Source organism: Leptonychotes weddellii, chromosome 4, assembly GCF_054177405.1.
Source record: "Leptonychotes weddellii isolate Sample4059 chromosome 4, ASM5417740v2, whole genome shotgun sequence".
Lineage (NCBI taxonomy): Eukaryota > Metazoa > Chordata > Mammalia > Carnivora > Phocidae > Leptonychotes > Leptonychotes weddellii.
Window position 1 is genome coordinate 45,913,815 of NC_138372.1, and position 12,006 is coordinate 45,925,820.

Consider the following 12,006-nt stretch of genomic DNA (forward strand, 5'->3'; position numbering starts at 1 on the left):
ATCCAGCCCCACGTGGGGTTCCCTGCTCCGCAGGGAGTCTGCTTCTCCCTCTCCCACTGCTCCTGTGCTCTCTCTTGCTCACTCTCTCTCTCAAATATGTGAATAAAATCTTTAAAAAAAGAAAAAGAGTATAGTCTGTCAAGCTGATAGAAACACTTCAATAAGGATCTGGGATAACAGCAAGTAGTAAAATAGAAATGGAAAGAATGAAATGCTTCTGACTTCGTGGCACATCCTGCAAGGGTCAGATATCATTTCTGATTTTAGTTCAGTTCTGACTCTGTGAAGATTCGGCACTCTTTCTCACACATGACACACACACATATATCACGCAATGAGATCCGCATTACATTTCTTATTTAGCAGAAATGTCAGGATATCCACATTAGCCGGTAGTAAGTTCAGGGGTTCGTTGTGGGGGGGAAAAAAAAGCACCCAGCACACAACGCTCAGAACTATCCAAATATCACTGGGGCTTGACTGGCAGCTGCCTGCATCTTGGAATCTAGAGGAAATGCTCATATGCCAACTCAAACCTTGGGAGCGCAGCCTAAAGACTTCAAAGATCACTCTTCGCTCTTTGCAGATTTCCTTCCATAGATGTTTTATCCTCAACTTGTATCTATTAAGACTATGAGCAATACTTCTTAGACACCTATCCTGCTAGTAAAATACTCCCCACTGAGTCACCTGGAGGATTCTTAAAGTCACCAGTCGCTCATTTATTGGCTGTGGAGTGGTTAGGAAGAGTGAATTCCTAGCTCAGTCTCTTACTAGTTATATAATCCTGGGAAAGTTGCTTAATCTCATTAAGTCTTGCTTTCCATTTCCACAAAATGGGTCCAATGATAGTATCTACCTTTTAAGGCTTTTGTGAGCGGTAAATGAGATCATGTATGCCCAGCAAGAGACACAATGTTAAGCTGTGCTACACTTCACTAGCACAAAGTTCTGAAATAACATTGGTTTCATCAAAAATTGGGGGATTTAAGGCAATGCAATCTGTATACTGTTTGTCTGACTTAAGCACCTAATAAAGTACCTTTGCTTTGGAAGAAAAACATCATAGCTTAAAATAAAATGTAAGCACAAATCATTCTAGAAAATTGACAGGGAAAGAAGTGACTCAATATTTCTGATCTGACCAGTATTATCAGGCACAGCCATGTTTCACTGTTTGAGAGGACAGTGATAGAGTCTGCGAGGAGCTTGCCCAGAGAAGGGTTTAAATGTCGGTTGAATTGAGTTCAGTATTGGTTGAGTTGAATTAAGGGCAGAAATTCAACTGATCAGTCGTCCCAATTGGAAGAGTGTATTATTTCTCAAGAGATGGATCAAAAACTGAACAAATATTGTAGTCTAACATTCAAATTCTTTCAAAATTTGGCTCTTTATTTATCACCATAGTGATAGCCTGGTACAGTGCCTGGGGGAGAAAATATGCTCAATAAGTAATGGTTGAATAGGTTAATTAATTCATTAATTAATGCTTTCAATCTTTGTTTCTAATCTTATCTTCCATTATCTTCTAGCAAAGCCCTTCACTATATCCAGGCCCACCTGCTCATGGTTTCCTAAACACTAACTTACTCATCCCCACCACCAAACCTTGCCCACAAGCCTTCCCCCATGCTCTGCTCACTCCTCTTATGCAGATTTATGTCACTTTTTGAGGTGTGATGTTTTGAACTGTGTCAACCTGGCTAAGTTGGAATGACATTTCTCATGATCTCTTTTCCTGTATGATTGCACATTAGAGTTGACCAAAAGACAAATTTGCAAGAGTTCTAGAAGGTTGAAGTCTTGATTAGATGTGATGAGAGACAAAAGCAGAGGCACTAGCAGGTTCAAATGTGTCCTAGCTTCCCCTGTTCTGTGACCAGCTCTTGTTCCCAGTTGCTGGCCCTGATGACCACCCACTGCTCCAGCCCACCACCAGACACAGAATCAACAACCTTCCATGAGCTTCTCCAGCGCTTCCCCTGGTAGTCCCATCCCAGCAGCTAGACTCACCTGCCTTCCCAGGTTTTCCCTGCAAGCTCCTACTATCCATCAGGGCCAGTGTTTCAGGAGGGCTGATAATTTTAATTCTGACCCTCCAGCTCCCTTTTCTGGATCTTACTTCCCCAGACCCTCCCACAATGATGTCATGTCTCATTGCTATAATAACTCCCATATTCCGTAACACTCATAGTGGTTCGACTTCTCTGATGAAACCTTGACTGATACACAAGGCTCCATCCATGGAAAAAGCTGTTCCTTGATGACTTCTGGACCATTCCAGAGCAATTTCTCTACATTTCTGTGTCCCTGTGTGTGTGTGTGTGGTCATCTATCGGCATTTGTCTCATATTGCTTTGTACCGCCTTAGATCCACATACGCCTTCATGGTGCTTAGTACACGATTGGTGTTCAGAGTTTAATGAGTAAATGAAAATTTCCATGCATATATGTCACCAGCATCCCCTCTCACACGTAGAGCAGACATAATTTATTGATCTTTCCCATCCTGTGTGAGCTCAGCTCACAGTCCTCCATGACACGGTGCCATAGACAGACAATGGGAGCTGGCACGAAGAAGAAACCCATCTGCCACAATGAAAATCTCTGAGTGCAGGGGCGCCTGGGGGGCTTATGCTTCTTAGGCAGATTATCTAAGCATAAAAGGTCACAGTGCATGCACATACTGAAGTTCAGTAGAAGCCCATTCCCTCCCTACTTCCTGCCCGACTGCACCTAACTTTCACACAGTAGGTACCCAGTAAATATTTGTTTGAAAAAGAGAACATCAGCGTCACTTTCACAAAGAGAGCTGTGTGGTCGCTACAAACCAAAGTGACTCACAAAAGTCTCACCTTTTAAAATAATGAATAAACAAAAGCAGCTGGAGGGAACTTCCTGCATTTTAAAGACACTCCAGTCATTTCTGGTCCTTTCAGAGCTAAGGAAGACAAAACGCAAACAAGCCCCAACCGCAACCAGTGAAAACACGTGACCTGTTGCCAAGTCCTGGCAAAGAAAGAAAACCTTTCTGGCTTCTGTCCTTCGGTGTCATTAGCACACTTCTTGGCAGTCATGTAGGAGGAAGACCGTGCAGGAGAAAAGAAGTTTGGAGGGCAAGTCTGTGTTCAAAGAAGTCAGGAAGGGGGCGCCTGGGTGGCTCAGATGGTTAGGCGTCTGCCTTCGGCTCAGGTCATGATCCCAGGGTCCTGGGATCGAGTCCCGCATTGGGCTCTCTGCTCCTTGGGAGCCTGCTTCTCCCTCTGCCTCTCTCTCTCTCTGTCTCTCATGAATAAATGGATAGAATCTTAAAAGAAAAAAAAAAAGAAGTCAGGAAGGATTATTCAATAGGAAATACGGGTCTAAAGAGGGACATTTTTTACTCATTTCTGACAAGGGAATAGAAATAAAGACATGATTGACTTGTCACTTGAAAATATTGTTTTTGGTTTGTTCTCTTTTCCAGCATGTTGTTTTGCCAACCACGGCCCATATCTCTAAGCATTCTGGCAGGTACTTCCCATCCCTGTGCTCATTCTTCCATTTTCTATTCCTGTGAATAGGATGTGTTAATGTCCCTGGATCAACCCCACAATCAATAATTGAAAGCATGAGTGGGGGAAAAAAAAAAAAATCGGTGTGTTTTTTCAGTGGGTGAGAAGGGAAATGAAATAAGCCTACTCTATTTGGTAGATGATGCGCAAGTGAAAAACCTTTCTCCCTGATCCTTGCAATCCACACATACCACGTTGGTGATAAACAGAAAATAAAAGACAATATTGCCCTTCCACATTCTCTTTCTCACTTTAAAATTGTGTATGTGATTTCTGTTGGTTTCTCATTGGGAGAGCAATTTCAAGAATACCTCAACCTAACTTACAAGTATTCATACACACAGGTCTAGGGTATATTTAACCTATTGAGTGCTGTACTGGATCCATTTTCTGCCCCTCCATTTATCAAAGATAGGTCCACTGCCAACAAATTTCTCCACTAAACTAGATACTATCTATCCACTAGAAATTATTTTTATTTGTATTTGCAACCCCAGGGCCTAAAAGAAGGTCTGTCATATACTAGGTGATAAATAAATGTTTGTTGAATGAATGAATGAGTTTTACTATATTGGTGTGGGAGGCAGAGTAAATGCCCTTCCACTAGATGTTTATATCCTCATTCCCAGAACCTTCAAATATATTCTTTTACATGACAAAAGGGACTTTGAAGATGTGATTACATCAAGAATCTTGGGGTGGAGGGATTGTTATTACTCCCAACTTACACTAAGAAAACTGAGTCCAGAAAACTGAAGTTACTTGACCCAGATCACATAGCAAGTAGCAGAACAAGGATTTGAACTCAGGCAGCCTGACTCCACGTCATCCTACCTCCTGTGTTAGGGCTGAGAAGCATGGAACATAACAGAAATATAAGACTCAGGGCGCCTGGGTGGCTCAGTTGGTTAAGCGACTGCCTTCGGCTCAGGTCATGATCCCGGAGTCCCGGGATCGAGTCCCACATCGGGCTCCCAGCTCAGCGGGGAGCCTGCTTCTCCCTCTGACCCTCTCCCCTCTCATGCTGTTTCTGTGTCTCTCTCGCGCGCTCTCTAATAAATAAATAAATAAAAATCTTTAAAAAACAAAAAATATAAGACTCAGTCCTGGCCTACGAGGAACTCACAAAGAGAATGGGAAAGAGCACTCCAACATAAATGCCACATTCGAGAGAGTTCATCACAGAGGCTAAGTGATCTATGACCCGTGTTTAAAGAAGAAAAGAGGACAAGAAAGCTGGAATATTCAGAACTGGATGGAGCTGGACCTTAAGGGTACATGGGCTACAGACAGCCGTGCACTGTGGAGCTTTCTTCCTGGCTGAGGCAATGGAATGAGAGAAGGAACAGAATGGGGACATGGGGAGAAGCAAATAAAAAGCCCGTGAGGGGAAAAATCTCAGCAGGAAAACACAAAAAGATAAAATACTTAATTGTTTGTATGGCAATGCAACATTTATCGAGCACCTATTCCACCATCAAGGGAAGATTCACATTTGTTAACTTTATTTAATCCTCACAAACCCCTGTGAAATGAATATTATTGGCCTCATTTTTCCAAAAGAGGAAATTAAACACCCAGAGAGGTTAAGAAAATGCTCAAAGACATGTGCCCTGTAAGTGTGATTCCAAAATTCATGCTCTGTCCTCTGTTCCTTTTTGCCCCCATCAGAATCATTTCAGTCCTTCTCTGAGAAGGAGCAAACTCCCAGTGAAGTAAGAACAGGTGGAGCTGTGTAAGACTCTAGAAAGAGCTGCTTTGGACAGTGGTGGGTTCAGGGCGGCCACTGAGGCTAGCGCCACCAGCCAGTTGTTTGAGGAGCACATGTGACAAGCCCTGTGCTAAGCGCCAGCGATGAAGAGACCACAGTAAAACGACACCCATCTTCCCCGCCCGCCCTGTGGTGCTGACCGACTGTTCCGCGAGGGAGACAGAGAAATAAAGACTTCTCCTCACTGACTTCAGGTTAGTGTTTACCTTCAGGGAGGAAAGGTGGAGAAAGGTTTGGGAGGGGTGGGGCTTTAGTTATGTCATAACCTCTTATTTCATTTTTTTTTTTTTTTTTTTAAAGATTTTATTTATTCATTTGAGACACAGAGATACAGAGAGAGAGAGAGAGAGAGAGAGCATGAGCAGGGAGAGAGGCAGAGGGAGAGGGAGAAGCAGACTCCCTGCTGAGCCAGGAGCCCGATGTGGGGCTCGATCCCAGGACCCTGGGATCATGACCTGAGCCGAAGGCAGACGCTTAACCATCTGAGCCACCCAGGCACCCCATAACCTCTTATTTCATAAGAGAAAAAAGAAAAACCTGAAACAAGTATGGCAAATCATAACATATATGTAACCTCAGTGCCAAGTACACAGGTCTCTGTTAACGTTACTTTTCTTCATTTTAGTTTCGTTTGCAACGTATCGCAATACGGCCAAAATCAATGAACTTCAGGAGTACTATTACTGTCTCCTAAAGAGATCATCACGATAATAAATCATCAGTACCGTGCTGGAGGGAAGCATAGGGTAGTACGGAAAGACAGAAGAAGGCTTCAAACCCAACTCAAAAAGAAGCTGGAAAAGGCTTGGAAATGGATTCTCTCTAGAACCTCCAGTAGGACGTGTTCCTGCAGATACTTCCATTTTAGCCCCGAGAGACATGATTGAACTTCTGACCTCCTTCTTGTGTCTTCAAGAAACTAAGAGATACTTTGAAGTGGGTGGCCAGGGTGAGCAGCAGTCAGCATGAGTCTCAGGGTGAGGGAGATCAGGACATATTCCCCCTCACCTCAAGGGGTCAGCTCACACGTCCTGGCAGTGAAGGGAGGTGAACCATGGTAGCTTATCAGTCAGGATAAACCTGTTAATCCAGCAAAAGGGATTTGGATTTCATCTTATAAATGAAATAGGGAGTTTCTGGGCAGTTGCAAGCAGCATAGCGATGATCAGATCTGCTTTTCAGAAAGATCACTGTGGTGGGAGCAGGAATGGGGACAGAAGGGAAGCTGGGACTGGCCAGGTAGACCAGACAGGAATTTGTCAGAGGTTCCCAGATGACAAGAATTCAGGGACCTGAAAAACAGAGTGGCAGTGAGGATGAAGTAATGATTTCAGAGTACTTATAGGGTGGGATTGAAAAGGTTGGTGATCCATAGGATGTAGGGAGAAGATAGCATCAAAGATAACTGCTGAGGGGCACCTGGCTGACTCAGTCCGTGGAGAATGCGACTCTTGATCTTGGAGTTGTAAGTTCAATTCCCACACTGGGCATAGGGATTACTTAAAAAAACAAGATCTTTAAAAAGAGAGAGAGAGAGAGAGAGAGAGAACTGCTCAGTTTCTCTCTTGGTAGAGGCACTGCTGTCTCCAACCATAAGGACACGGGAGGAATAAATTTAGAAATGAAGATGAGTTTTCTACAAATGGTGCTGGAACAACTGGATATCCACATGTTAAAAAAAAAAAAATCCTGACACAGGCTTTCCTTACACTTTTCACAAAAACTAACTCAAAATGGATCATAGACCTTAATGTAAAATGCAAAACCATAAAACTCCTAGAAGATAACATAGGAGGAAATCTAGATGACCTCAGTTTGGTGATGACTTTTTAGATACAACACCAGAGGCACGACCCATGAAAGAATTAACTGATAAGCTGAGCTTCACTAAAATTAAAAATTTCTGCTCTGTGAAAGACACTTTCAAGAGAATGAGAAGACAAGCCACAGACTGAGAGAAAATATTTGCACAAGACACATCTGATAAAAGACTGCTGTCCAAAGTATATGAAGAACTCTTACAACTCAACAAAAAGAACACAAGCAACACAGCTAAAAATGGGCCAAACAACTTAACAGACACCTCACCCAAGATCTACTGATGACAAATAATCATATGAAAAGCTGCTTCACATTGTATGTCATAAGAAAAATGCAAATTAAAACAACGAGATACCACTACACACCTATTAGAATGGCCAAAATTCAAAACACTGACAAGACCAAAGGCCAGTGAAAATGGGCGGCTACAGGATCTCTCATTCGTTGCTGGTGGAAAGGTAAGATAATTTGGCTACTTTGGAAGACGGTTTAAAGTTTTCTCACAAAACTAAACATCCTCTTACCACACATTCCAGCAATCATGCTCCTTGGCATTTACCCACAGGTGTTGAAAACATGTCCACATAAAAACCTTCACACGGATGGTTGTAGCAGCTCTATTTGTAGTTGCCCAAACTTGGATATGACCACGGCGTCCTTCAGTAGATGAATGGAAAACTGTAGTACATCCAGACAATGGAATGTTATTCAGCACTAAAAGAAATGAGCTATCAAGTCATGAAAAGACAGGCAGGAATTACAGATGCATATTGCTAAGTGAAAGAAGCCAATCTAAAAAGGCTACAGACTGCACAATTCTAACAGTATTCTGGAAAAGGCAAAACTCTGGAAACAGTACAAAGATTAGGGTTATCAGGCGTTAGCGGGGAGGGAGGGATGAATATGCAGAGCACAGAGGATTTTTAGGCCTGTGAGAATATAGCGTCTGTGTGATACTATGATGGTGGATACATGTTATGAAACATTTGTGCAAACCAGTAGAAAGCAAGACACCAAGAGTGAAGCCTTATGTGCACTATGGACTTCGAGTGATTATGATGTGTGGGTGTAGGTTCATCCATGATAAAAAAAAAAGTGCCACTCTGGAGGGGGATGTGGATAATGGGGCAGGCTGTGCAGGTGTGGGGGCAGGATATATATGGGAAATCTCGGTACACCCTGCTCAGTTTTGTTGTGAACCTAAAACTGCTCTAAAAAATAAAGCCTGTTACAAAGAATCAGAAGAAGAAGAAGAAGAAGAAGAAGCAGCAGCAGCAGCAACAGCAGCAGCAGCTGAGAACAGTTATGAAAATGCTGCATGTAGGGCCTGGGGAAATATAAATAGCAATGTTTAATGGGTAGTGTGGTATTACCATTTCCTTTCCAATTTATGGATGAGGGAACTGAGACTCAGAGGGGTGAATATCTTGCGCAAGGTCACACAGCACATTAACTGCAGAGGGTAAAATTTGAACCTGGGAAGTTTAACTCCTAAGCCCACAGGGGTAGCCATGCGTGAAAGAGGTTTTGAGGCTTGTCTTAGTTCCTTATTGCTGCTGTACCATTTTAAAAGTGGAAAAGGTAAGGTAAGTGTGCCCGGCTGGCTCAGTCGGTGGAGCATGCGACACTCGATCTCGGGGTTGTGAGTTTGAGCCCCACATTGGGTGTAGAGATTACTAAAAAAAAAAAAAGTGGAAAAGGTAAAGGCACCTAAACCGAGGTAAGCTTCCAATACTTCACTAACAGTGGTAAAATGTTGATACCAGTACACTGTGACAAGTTATATAAGTATAGTGTAATGTCAAGAGCAACCGTTAAAGAAAATGATGCAAGGTGATATGCTCCAAAGCATTGTAAATAAAAAAATATCAATTTAAAAAGATACTCAGGTAATGCCCAAGTGACAAAAGATAGAAACAGAATGAGAAACAGAGAGAAAGACAAAAAACAAGTAATAAATGGCAGCCTTAAGCCCTAACAGGTCAATAATTAATTTAAATGCAAGTGGTCTAAACATATCCATTAAAAGACAAAGACTAGCAAGAATGGAGAAAGGGATGATCCCACAACAAGCTGTAAGTAATTCATTTCCAATGTAACAACTGTAATAGTTTCCTAGTGGGACAGCAAAAAATTACGCTAGACTTAGTGGCTTAAAACAACCCACATTCATAATCTTACAGTTCTGCAAGTTACTAGTCTGAAATAGGTCTTACTAGGCTAAAATCACAGTGTCAGTAGAGTTGTGTTCCTCTGGAGGCTCCAGGGGAGAACCCCTTTCCTTCTTTTTCTAGCTTCTAGCGCCCACCTACATTCCTTGGCCCATTGTCCCCTCTTCTATCTTCAAAGCCAGGGGTGCAAAATCTTCAAATCTCTCTCCTCTTTGGCCTCCGGTCAGTCATCTTGTCTTTGGCTCTCCTTCCTCCCTCTTTCCCTTCTAAGGACTCTTGTGATTGTATTAAGCCCACCCCAGTAATCCAGGATGATCTTCCCATTTTAAGACCTTAATTTAATCACACATGCAAAATCCTTGTTGTCACATAAGGTAACATTTTCCCAGGTTCTGAGGATTAGGACATGGATATCTCCAGAAGGCTCTTAGTCTTCCTACCAACAAGATAATCAGGTCAGGAAAGTATATAATGACACCTAATATGACACATATTAAGGGATTTAGTAGCACCCCTTCCCCCCCACCCTCATCTACCTCCTTCCTATTGTTTCTGAAAATCTACTTGCTGGTGTTTTTTTGAGAACCACCTCTAACAATCATCCATCCCATGATAAGAATCTAATGTTGATAAAATTCTTATACTGTTCCAGGCATTGTCCCAAGCACTGGGACCATCAAGGACTTGAATAAATCAGCATAGGCCCATTTCCATTTCCTTACCCTTCCTGTAGACAATAATTAGGGTTGGGACCATGTTTGGATGCCAACTCCTAAAGTAAATTATTCAAAGCAGAAGATTATTTAATCTCAAATTAATTTATATTCCTATTAACCCATTCTAGTGTTCCCATTCCAGTGGGCATATCCTTTGAGCACCTATTATGTTCCAGGGACTATGGATATCGCTACAGCGATATCCAAGAGAAAGTCTGGTAGGGGAAACAAAGGGAGAATAAATAAACACATGTCATTTCGGCTAGCATTAGTGCTGTGGAGAGAAATGAAGAGAGATAAGGACTCAGAGAGTGACCAGTGGAGGACCGACTGGGGTAGTACCTGAGAAGGACAGTCAGGGGGATTATTTGAGCCGAGACTCAAACAAATGAGGAAGCCAGCCTTGCAAAGACCTGGGAAAAAGCATTCCAGGCAAAGGAAAGAGCCAGCATGAAAATCTTGAGGTAGGAACCAATTTGGCATATTTGAAGCATGACAGGAAGCCATTAAGAATCAGCAAAAAAGTGACATGTTCTCATTTACTTTTATTGCTTTGGCTGCCATGTGGAGAATATGTTATATATACAAGGGCAAGAGCAGAAGGGGTACACAGTAGGTCAATATATAGTTGAGAATTAATAAACAATAAATGCATGTCTTTTGAATACCTTTCTAAAGACTTGCTGTAGTTACTTAGAGCAAATTTGTGTCATGTCTCCGGCCACTTCACTCCAACACTTTGACTCAGTCACAAATCACATAAAGAAGACACGTCATTTCCCCTACGTTTCTAATGGCGCGATCATAAAGGAATTTCATTCATTCAAGTAAATAGTCAGATGTTGAGGTTTGTCTGAAAACCAAAGACAGAACCTTGAGCCTTCATAATCACACCCTCTTAAATATAAAATGAGCTCATATGATTAAAAGTTCAAACGCCACACACTTTCTAAAGTGTTCTGTTAAGAAAACGTTTTCCTTTGGCATATGCAGCCCAAAGAGCTCTAACCTTAATCATTTTTCAAGTTCTAATCTCCACATGCTTGGCATTTTCTGATAACATTGACAGCGTAAAAGCAACATTCTGTTGTATGTGTAGCGATTGCTTGCAATTAACCTTAATTTGGGCTGAAAGGAGCAACATTTCTGCCTCATAGAAATACATTTCTAAATGTATTAGATAAATATCTACAAAGAACTTCCTATTAAAAAGCAATGAAAATGAAATCTGCCACATTGCAGACTTCTCTTACATAAGGAAAGTCTTAAAGCAGTGAAGGTGCCAATAAGACTACTCTCTGAAAGGGCGCCTGGGTGGCTCAGTCAGTTGAGCATCTGCTTTCGGCTCAGGTCATGATCTCGGGGTCCTGGGATCGAGCCCCTGAGTTGGGCGCCCTGCTCAGTGGAGAGTCTGCTTCTCCCTCTCTCTCTCTGTGTCCCTCTGCCCATCCCCCACCCCATATGTACTCTCTCTCAAATAAATAAAATCTAAAAAAAACACACACTACTACTGGCACAAAAACAGACACATAGATCAATGGAACCGAATAGAGAGCCCAGAGATGGACCCTCAACTCTATGGTCAACTAATCTTCGACAAAGCAGGAAAGAATGTCCAATGGAAAAAAGACAGTCTCTTCAACAAATGGTGTTGGGAAAATTGGACAGCCACATGCAGAAGAATGAAACCGGACATTTCCTTACACCACACACAAAAATAGACTCAAAATGGTTGAAAGACCTAAATGTGAGACAGGAGTCCATCAAAATCCTCAAGGACAACACAGGAAGCAACCTTTCCGACCTCAGCTGCAGCAACTTCTTCCTAGAAACATCGCCAAAGGCAAGGGAAGCAAGGGCAAAAAGGAACTATTGGGACCTCATCAAGATAAAAAGCTTTTGCACAGCAAAAGAAACAGTCAACAAAACCAAAAGACAACCGACAGAATGGGAGAAGATATTTGCAAATGACA